The sequence below is a fragment of the Calidris pugnax genome, unplaced genomic scaffold (assembly GCF_001431845.1).
Source record: "Calidris pugnax isolate Ruff unplaced genomic scaffold, ASM143184v1 scaffold44, whole genome shotgun sequence".
Taxonomy (NCBI): Eukaryota; Metazoa; Chordata; class Aves; order Charadriiformes; family Scolopacidae; genus Calidris; species Calidris pugnax.
Genome location: NW_015094506.1, coordinates 7274328 through 7285479, shown reverse-complemented (window position 1 = coordinate 7285479; position 11152 = coordinate 7274328).

The following is an 11152-nucleotide window of genomic DNA, read 5'->3' as shown; positions in this document are numbered from 1 at the left end:
ATCAAGATTAAATTTGTGCTGCTGAGTGATCTGGCAGTGTGCAAACTCCTATTACTGCTCACGAAGCCACAGTTTTGGACAAAAAAAAAAAAATACATATATGCTTTTACTTCTACTGCTCCTGCTATGAAAGAAAAGAAGAGAAAGGGGAGCTTCTGACAGATTACTGGGGCAGACAATTGCAGGGATCATTTTGGTCTAGGTTACAATTACCAGAAAAGACAGAGGAGGTTATTCTGTAAACTGTTTCACTGTGAATTCTGGGAAAATTTCATCCTTTCTTGGTGAATGGGAATTATGGGAAGGTATGTGAGGACCAGCAGCATTGACTCCTTTTTTTCCTGTATCTGTTCTACATGATACTTGAGTGAAGTTCTTGTGTGTCAGCAGGACTTAATATAAAGGCAACATTCAATTTACAACATTATAAGGTTAATTTAACTCTGCCACAAAGATAATCTCTGCATTTCTTGCTGCATTTCTATGTATAAATGCTAGTTGTGCTGTGAATAGCAAAGGTTTCATTTGAATGTGGTGGTCAGATGTGAATGCTCAGACACATTGCAGCCTGCAGTTTAAATCTTTTAAAGTAAAAAAAAACCAAAGGGTGTCAGTACTAGTATGGACTCAACATCCATTGTCATTTTCTTACTGGGAGCCATAACCAACAGTCTGAACTGTTATTGCCTCCACAGAGTCCATCTTTACTCTTGTGCAAGGTTTTCTCCTCAGTGCTAATGATTTAAACACCTATTCAATGCTCAGTAAGACTCTGTCCCTGGAGGCAAAGGACTGAAAAAATGTCACTTAGTGTTGCACAAAATGAAGTCATGTTTTGTATTAGGTCCCTTTCACCCAGTGCTGCAAACATGCACATGTGCTTTAAATTTATCTCAATTTCTGTAGGATTATTCTTAGCAGTATGGTGAACTGAGCTTATGTTAAACACGCTAGAGAGGAGTTCCAAAATAAATCATGTCCTCAGTTGACCTGATTCCCTTTATTGTTGTTTTCCTTTGACTGTTACATAGTTTATGGAGTGATAAAATGCAGCACAGAAATTAACGATCTAGTTCGTTTCTCTGAGATACAATGTTGATTTCTGACTTATTTTCTATGTTTTACTTTGGTTCCACGATTTTCAAAGGGGCATTCTCCATTTTACAGAAAACAAACTGTTTAAGAATATATATTCCAACTACTTTTAGCTAAATAAAGATAACATACTCTCTGGATACTTATACAACTGGCTCACTTACAGGATCTAGAAATCTCTGTGAATTTTTACATGTATTTAAGGAGCTCTTAGTCAAGCAAGCTCCTTTAAATCCAGTTATTTCTGCTTTGTTCTTTTCCGTTCTTTCCAGATATTTTCTTCTCTCAGGCCATCTCATGAGAATCACATCCCTAACTGCCAATACTGATTCTTGTGTCCATGCTTGGATTTCTTTTTTTTTTTTTTTTCCTTTTCCCAGCTCCAACTTTAATAAGCCTCCTGGGCTTTCTTTGAAGATTTCATCTGCAACTGCAAATAAGCCCTTGTGTATCTCTGATGCTTTTATTTGGATTAAAAAGCCAAGTGACCTTGTTTTAAAGACTGAACAAAGAGCTGTTGATGGTACATGGAGATTAGTACTCACACACACCTGAACTCAAACCTGGAGTACAGAAAAAGTAAACACATTTTTTAAATTTTTCTCCCTTCATTAACAAATTGCTCTGAGCCTGTTGTAATGTTTAAGTTCCTTCCTGTGTTTACTGAGTTAAAAAGGAGTTTTGTAAATTTTTTCATTACAGAAGGTGTATTTCTTTCCCTTTTTCCCTCAAACACACTGGTTGTTGTATATATATAAAAAGTTCCCCTGCATACTTGGGGAATATTTATAATTCTTTCCTTTGTTACCTCATTCTGTTTGAAAGCCTTGGCTGAAGCTCTTAAGATGTGTTGAAACAACCTGAGATCACCCAAAAGGAAACCTGAAATGTCATGGTAGAAACTTGGCCTTGCAATGTCAGACAGTTTGCAAGCAACAATATACTCTCTGTTCTGAGGCAACTCTGTTTTAACACAAACGCTTCTCAAAATCATATTACTGCATTCCAGCCTAATGCCTTGAGAGAAATGGGCAATGGTGAGACCTCCCCTGTAAAAAAAAAAAAAAAAAAAAGTCAAAGAAAATGGGTGGTGACCATGCAGAGATCTTACTGCTCCTACACATGTTCTCCAGGGATAGGGAGTGTCTTTTTATTATATGATTGTACAGTGCTTAGAACAGCAAAACTTAGAACTCTGCTAAGAGGTTTTGGATGTTTTGTGAAGGCCAGTCAAAATTGTGCTATTTAGCCAATGGTTATTGTAGTGCTTTGACAATTTGCTTTGTTCCCACATTCTTACTCACGTTCTCCAGCTACGTATTGGCGTGACTGTCGCTGTAACTGTCATGCCAGGATTGGTCCTCATTGCTTTCTGGACTGCTTTATTTTTGGATTCTGAGTATGACACTCACCTCTAATCACATGCAAACGTCTGCATCTGAGCTAGGCACCTTAGATTTTCTCCCTGGTCTGTAGAGGTTTAGTCAATGTAGTTGAATCTAGGGTAGACATTTCACGCTGAAGCAGATGCCTGTGTTTGGTTAGAGGAATACCTCCTTCAACTCCAGTGGTTTCATTGACTAGATCTCCCTTGGCAGCTGTGCTATAGATACCTACAGTTAGGAGAGATGAATTCCATCCTTAGAGACCTCTACCATGCTGCTGGTATAACTAAGCATACAAAGCTGATGCGTAGATGGTACCTAACATGATCCCAGTCAGAGGGCTGGGGGTGGCAGGGGCTGTGTCCCTGACCCAGCAAAGGGGGTCCTGTAAGGTTTTTCCTATTCTGTGTATCTGTCATACCCAGGCCCACAGACTCAGCCACATCTGCGGCACAGCATGGTGTCCAGATCATAATCTTTCTCCCTTTTCCCCTCAGCCACATCTTCCTTCCTTGCCTGCCCTGTCCTGCCCTTCCCTTAGGCTAATCTCTGCTGCCATTCCCAGTGCTCACACTTGCCTCCTGCCCACTCTGCCAGTTTTTCACTGGTTTCATCATTATTTCCCTGGACATTTTTCACTAGTGGCTTTCTAACTGCAGGGACAGCAGAAGAAAGAAAAATTCCTTTCTCAGCTTTTGAAATAGCTTAAGATATAAGAGAAGCTGAACCAGGTCAGCCCCAGGGTTTTCACACACGGGCCGTCGTGTTTCTGATAGCTGCCAATAGTGAACACTGGATGAAAATGCAGGGCAAGCCCACAGTGGTACTTGCATCCTGCAGAGGTCTGGCTCAAAGAGACATTATCTTTGAACCTGAATACATGAACTTTCATAAACGAGGCGGCAACAAAGCAATGGGTCTGAGATCAGCACGCCTAACCCCTCTTCTCCCCAACTCACTCTTGACTGGGCATTGCTGGCTGTGTGGCTGTTTTGTAAATGTAGGGTTTATTTACAGGAACCAACTCAATTACTTTTTCTCAGTTTTCATAATGAAATAATAATTTTTCCTTTGCTTTAAACTCCCTAGAAATTGGCCATAATCAGAGAGAGGAGAAGCAGTTAATAAAAGCATTGCCATCTGGGGTGGAAAGAGCCTTGTGGCAGGCCAGGGCTAGCAGGGCTGATGCATCTCAGCGTCAGTAGTTAGTGACTTTGAGACTTGCACTGAAGGTTGCCTCTGATTTACTACTCAGTCATCCAGGACATGGACCCGCTGGGATAACCAGGCTCTGAAGAGCCTTGTGACTTAAAAAGACCTCTGTAAGGTACAGTCCAGCCAGAATCTTCTTTAACTCAGAGTGTACACAGCCAAATTGTAAAAATAAAGACTACTTGTAAGCAACTCTGCGACACTAGTGCTAGGAGGAACAGTGACCGGTTTTCCAAAATGAGACAGAAATAGGGGAGGCATTGGGAAGGGCTGATGGAGGAAGATGCTCTGGGGAGGGAAAAGTTTAGAGATCTGTTTTACGAAAGGGAAGGTGGGCAGACAGCATACGCTTTCTGATGGCAAGCTCTGACCCTACAGCACTGCATCAATAAACCAGAGCACTTAAAGAACAGTTATCTAAAATGAGTGCACTGTTAAGGAGCATAAACTTGATTTTCCACTTCCACAGCATGCAGTGACAGCCTAAAGCCAAACCCCTTTGAAGCAAACTCAGTGGTTTGCAATCTGCTTTCCTGCCTAACTCAGTCTGGGAATGACACCCGGCGGTCCCCTGGTGGAATGACAAACAGATTATTTTGCTAGAGCTTCTTTTACCTGCTACGTTTCTAATGTAATCCCTTAACATGGGCTGTTTCATGCTGCTGCACAAGAGCATGGAAAATATTTGTTATTTGCTTATTTATTTCTTTATGCAAACTTCTTATTTAGAGGTGATATGGTCTGTGTAAAATACTCAGCATCCCTCCAGTGATTTCTGGACGAGCACATAGATCACATGTCTGTACTTCATAGCTCAGGTGTCCTGGAGCTAGCTCCAGTCACAGCTGGAATATTGGAGCAGTGCTGTGCTGAGGTAGCAATTTGGATATAGAGAACGGTACAGCAGTTTCACTAGTGACTCCATTTCTCTGCAGGGAAAATTATCTGGCCAGGCTGCTGTGCTGAGGTGTTAGGCTGTTTCCCAATCCAGAGCTATTTTGGTGGGTGTTAACTCTGCAATCATTGCCCTGTTGTGCAATGCAGGTATGATCCGTTGCCTGTTTCTGCACCAAACAAATCTGTGATGTAATAGGCAACATGACAAATATTAACCCAGCAGAGGTTATTTTTGTCCATCTGTTGCAAGATGGCTGTACCCAGATTAGGAAAATGTGATGCCTAATGAGTCAAAAATACCCAGAATGACTGGGTAAATCAGCAAAGCAGACTTATAATGCAGAAAACAGTTCAATAATGTTTCTACTTTTAAGATGAAAGCAGAGCCTCTTGACTTGGTGAAAAAACCAACAGCTCAGATAAAGTAGCACTAAAAGGATGATGAAACCACTTCACTGGCTTTAAGCTATCTGGCATGGATGCTGCTGAGGAAATTGGTGCAGCAGCAAGAATTCTGCATGGACTGCAAAATGCTGCTGAGAAGCTATATAAAACCACCCCAGTTTCATGCTTCAGCCAGTTGAAACACTTATAATCCAGAAAGTGATATGTACAAAGCAGGTTCCTGCTCTTTAGGTGGGTTCATGGACTTTCCTAGACTGCCTCCAACCTTTTACCTTTTTCCAATATATTTCCAAACATTTTCTAATGGGGTACAAGTTCCTGCTCATCAAATTAAAGCGTAGTGACAAGCATGTTTTTTGCGTTGGTTGTTTTTCCTGGACCCTTTAAAATAGCTCATAGAGCCCCTGGGGATTGTAGGCCATAGGCTGAAAATCACTCACTAATTCTCTTTTCTGGTGCCTTGTAGACTCCTGGGACACGGCATCTCCTTCAGCAGAAAGATCATCCAGGGTGATGCATCCACAAATGCAGTCATAGCTTATTTGAGACAGAAGGCATGTTTTTTAGGTCAGAACAGTGGGGTATACGTGGCAAAAAGAACCTGATAGAGAACAAAAGGGCTAAGTGACACTTAGTGAATGATGTGATGAATTATTTTCTTCATTTCTTTTTGCATTTGAAACTTTTCCTTGGGGGGTGAGGTGAAAGGTAAATGAGTTTATAGGGTAGAAAACACTGGTTAGACTTACTCTGCTGTGGCTAGTTTTATTTTGACTTGGGGATAGGAACAGTCTGTGGCTGTTTCTTTCTTCTTCAATTGTATTTTTAACTTTTGGCAACATCCCACAGTCTTGAACATGCTTATTTTTATAGATTTCAGAAAACAAAATAAATAAAAACAAGCTATTTGTATCTCTGCGCTTGTGTCATTCAAAGTCATAACTATGATTTTCACTGGTCAAAACAGGACCCAACAGCTGTTTTTCTGCTGCTGTGAAGAGGTCAGATAATACTTGATAATGCTAAAGGTACAAAATACTTTCCCCAAAGCCCCCTGTCTTTGCTTTCTGTAAGAGAAAGTTCTTATTATGGGAGAGCTGCCAAAAGATGAAACTCGTGTTAAAAGACTGCTTTTTTTCCAAGTAAGTCTGTACCAGCAGCTGGCATTTACTAGAGTAGAAATCAATGCTTCCATGTAGGAGGAGTTCATCCTGAGATACACACACATAATTGTGGATGAATATCCGGGCCCCACTGTTGCTCCCCTCCTGCATGGTGGGGTGGGTCAAGGGAGACAGCAGGGCTCCCTATCGTCTACGTTCAGATGTCAGGTATTCTTAATCCCATGGTTCCTCTTCAGTGAACTTCTGAAAACTGTCTAAATGTTTCTATGGTTGAGGCACTTGCTTGTGTTTCAGTGCTGGTAATGGAAAGCTCTGTTTGAGGGTCTAGCACGCTGCCACGTGCTGGTGGGACTTTCAGTTGGACTTACAGGGCAACAAGAAAGTGGATAGAAGCTGGAAGATGGCAAAGGGCAGTGGGATGGGACAGGGATGGTGTGTCAGGAGGGTCTTCCCTTGGAACAGTCTCACTAAGAACGATTTTGCATCAAGGCCTGAGAAACAAGTGTGGGCTGGTAGGGCAGAGGTTTTAGGGCTCTGTTTTTACAGCCTCTAAAAGAATGCCATTGTCATAAAAGGAGCTTTCTGGTATTTCTGGATCTAAAAAGTCCAATAAAAAATTAAGTGAGAAAACATACCAGTCACCCTTATTTTCTGTGTTTATAGCTCCAGTTCTCACAGTACACAGCAGACGTTACCATCTAACCATACAAGGCTGTGTTCTCAATAAGAGCATCTCTGTATTAAGCAAATTCCCCTTAAGTTTGGCACAGCCAGGAGGTGAGTGCCCAGCATGGTGTGCTGAGGGAGAGTGGGGCACAGTGACCCTTGGATGAACATCAGGCAGAACCAGCACAAGCACGTGGGAAGCCCCAGGAAAGCAGGATGTTTGCCTCATCATCATCCTCCAAAGGGAGCTTAAAGGAGGCAGTTGCTTACAGGGGATGGGGAGCAAGAACTGGCTCCACTCACACGCCGGCAGCCTCACTGCCTCCAGCACTGGAACAAAAGTAATGCCAGGGCAGTTCCAGCCTGTGCTTACTGGTACTGACAGCAGATCCAAGGGGTAGCCTTGCTTCTGCTGGCTGGACTTTGGTCTGAGGGCATAGGGGTATTCTGTCTGCCTGCTTGTTAATTAAATCTTTTTTTTTTTTTTCCCTACAAAGAAATTATTAGCAGTTATTAGCTCTGTTTTGATCCTCACAGGGATCCGCAGTTCAGGTGTGGACGCTGCCTGCTGGACACACCCCATTAAGTACCTGGTTTCTGTCCTAGATGTGACTTGCCATCGGTTCTAAGGCACTAATTCTCCACCGTAACCTTGCTTTAGGTAACCCATAAAATGTGACCTCCTAGTTTAAGGTATTAGTGACCATGAGGCAGTGTTTTCTAGTTTGTCATAGCCGGTTAAAATGTTAAACCAACAAACTACCTTGTCTTCTCTAAATTGTTTCTCCTTGCTAGTTACCTCATCAAGGCTAAGAACTTTGCATCGCTTTTCATAGTAAAACCCTCAGCCCCATGTTTTCAATGAGCTTTGCTGGATTTTACTGCCAGGATCAGCTGCCAACCCTTGGAGGAGCCCAGTGTTGATACTGTGAATGGTGGTGCCTCAAAAACCAAATGTGGGAAAAGACTGCTTGCTGGAAGAAAATGCAGTTCCTTGAAATACGGCACACAAGAGCACCTGAACTTCTTCTAAGGACCCAGAAAGCTGGTTTTGGGACAAGTTGCACTAAGCATACGGTGACTTATGGGAGCAAGGTTAATATTCAGTAGCAGAGATTCTGACCCTATGTGTAGGGGAAGGCAATGAAATCTATTTTTTTATCTTGAAACTACTGGGTGAAGGCAGTAATTGTTGCCCACAGCAACTTTACTAACCCAACTTCCAGTAACTTTTCCTAATCTCCACCGTGTCCTATCTGAATTCTTGAAATGCTGCTCTTATGTAACACTGACTTAAAAGAAAACCCAGCCTCCCACTGTCACTTATTACAGTGTTCTGTAACTATATTTAAAGGCAGAAGGTCTCCTGACCTCTCTAGGTGAAGAAGAACGTAGAACTTTTAAATTTTTCAAGCAATGGTGTTCCAACATGCAACCTGTCATTTGCTGTTGATTACAGCTGTCCAAACAATAAATGACCACAGCATCCTCTGCTTTGCAGGACCAAGAGAAGTAGGAAAGCTTTGCTTTTGTCAGGATAGTACTACTGTCTCTTCCAAGGCAAGTATTGAGGAGACTTGCAGGTGACAGCAAACAAAATGAGGTGGGTTTTTTCTGTATCCTGAGATAAGCAAAAGGTCACACTTCTATTTATTTATTTCTTAGGTTTGAGTGGGTTTATTGTGTGAACTCCTTGCCTAAGGCTACCGTGGATACTAAAGGTTTCTATAGGTTCAGAACGTGTCTCTGCTGCATCATGGAGGAAAAATTTACAAAGTGCTATGAAACACGAAGGCATCAACTCTGGATCAGGATGTTCTTGAGTGCAAATCACTGGAAGCTAATAGATAATGTTAGTGATGTAGAGTTATATGTTGCCAGCTTCTTGTATCTTCTCCTTTGCATCCATTACTGGCCACAGCTGGAGACAGAGTTTTGGATTTGAGGGACCTTTTGTCTTATTTGGTAGAGACACTACCACCTTCTGATGCTTTTCTGATTGTTTCTGTTTAAAAGTTGACATGCAGAAGGCAGCAATGAAGCCCTATTTTGCCTGTCCCATAGCAACAGGCTAGAAATTTTGCAGTGCTTGTGTCAGACACAGTGACATTGTTTTAACATGCATACCAATCTCCATTTTTCCAAATACTTACGTCTGAGTATAAAGGCCATCATATTTAAACAAAGCTCTTGTTCATGAGCTTCCATCTGTGCACCAGTGGGTAAACATGGGTGAAAAATTGTCAAATCCTAGTGACATCCTGTATAGCTCTGACTTGAAAACTTCTCCAGTGGTCCTCACAAGAGCTCTGAACTGCCTGAGCCACAGATGATAGCCACAGGGTATCTATCCTGCATCCTGTCACACAGTCTCGGTTTGAAGAACTTCAGGGCACGGATCACGTGGAAAGTTGTTTCTGAGGTTCATGATTTCCTCTGTCAGAAATGAGCGATGTGGTTATTATCTGAATTTGTCAAACGCTAGTTTCCAGCCGCTGGATCTGATTTGACTTTTGCTGCTTGGAAGAAAGACTCATCTCCTATCAGAAATGCATTCTCATGAAGACATTGCTGGGTCTGATCGAATGGCCTTTTGACCATTTCTTTAGTGAACCAAACAGGGGTTATGGATCTGTGACGGAAAGTAATGATGCCCTTTCAGGTTACTGAGTACTGCTCAGCAGCTGAACTGCAGCAATGAGTTGTGCTCGCACTCTGAGCTTGCTGCAAGCAGAAAGGATGTGTAGAAGTATAAGCCACCATGAACGGTATTTTATTTGACAATTGGAGCCACCAAAGAGGTCACCTCCTCTAACCCAGTCAATGAGCAGTAACTTTTTAAGCTGTGGCAACCCTCTTGCTTTGGATGTATGTCTGAGCCCTGAGCTAATTTACCCCCTCTGTGCACATTCAGTGCCTCATCACAAAGCCCAAGGGACTGAAGGGGCCATGGAGACAGATTTCTCTTGTTTTTAAGTAGTGTCAAAATGAAGACACATGAAGGGCACTGAATGGTTTACGCACTGTTCTGTAGCTCCTGGCCACAATTCCAGTCTGAAAGCAAGCCAGAAGATTTGTACTACTGGGACCACATAGGACTTTTATTCGGGGGTCAGGGAGAAATTCCAGGTGGTCCCCACGGTCTGACTTTATTCAGTCCTTCAAAAGAGGTGATTTAAAATTTGCTGTGTAATTAAATTATTATAACTAGCAGCAATTTTCTCCTGCTTGTAATTTAGTTCATATTAAATTTATCTCTATCATTTATGACTCCATGAACTTGGGAATCTTGTATTTAATTGACTAATTTAGATAGATCAAGAGATAATGTTCTTCTGGGAGCAGGCACCCGAAGGCTCCAAACTTCTCATGTTGAATCATCATACCAGCCCAAGGCCAGGGTAGTGAGGGTAAGGAAATAGTCCTTCCTGCAGAGTTTATCAAGAGCATCTTGTGATCAGGGTAGTTAATTATTCAGGATAAACACTGTTTGAAGTTCTTATGAATGCAGATTTTATATACATATGGAAGCTACATGCAAAAAGGTTATAAAACCATAGCACTTTTCCAGTCAGGTAGTTCACCAGCTTGCAGTGGGTCAGTTTTTTTTGGAGCCTGACCTGATCCAAAGCCTGTGGAAGTCAGTGGAAAAACTGCAAAGAGACTCCTGGCCTTAAGTCAAGGAATTAAGTTGTATGCCTTAGTGCCATCGGATATTATTGGACTAAAGAGCTTATTAAGATTAAAAATGGGATTACGCATTACCATGAATGAATGTAAAGAGGTTACACGGCTGGGATAAAGCTGCAAAGCTTTATTCTGCCTTTTAGGGAGGTGGTTCCAGACTGAAGCCAAGAAAAAAAAAAAAAGTAGCATAGCATTACACATGATGAGGTGCATCTTGTATCTTCCAAAAAGAAAACTGGCATGGAATATAGGATATGGAAGTAAGATCTCACTGTTTTTTTCAAGAAGCAGTTCTTGCTAATCAGTGAAATGAAAATGTCTCATTTACTTCCATGTTCTTTCTTTCGAGCTTTAGATTTTTTCTTTTTTTTTGATATTTATTTTTCCAAATGAGCTTTTGGTTGCAGTTGCTCCCTTAGCCCCTAGAGAATCAGTGAAAGACCCTTGGCACTGCAGGGAAGAAGGATTTTGGTCAGTGAACCACAAAATCCAATTTCAGTTCAGGTCTCTGGGAGGTGTTTGTGATATGGAGGTCCTTGTTCACTACACATCGCTGTGTGGGCAGGAGCAGAGAGACGATGGAGCAGTCCTAGTGAACACACACGCACTTAGACACTGCAGGATTGTGCTCACAAGGATCGGGGCATGAGGGGTTTCCATCTCTCCTTCTTCCGGAGAGGA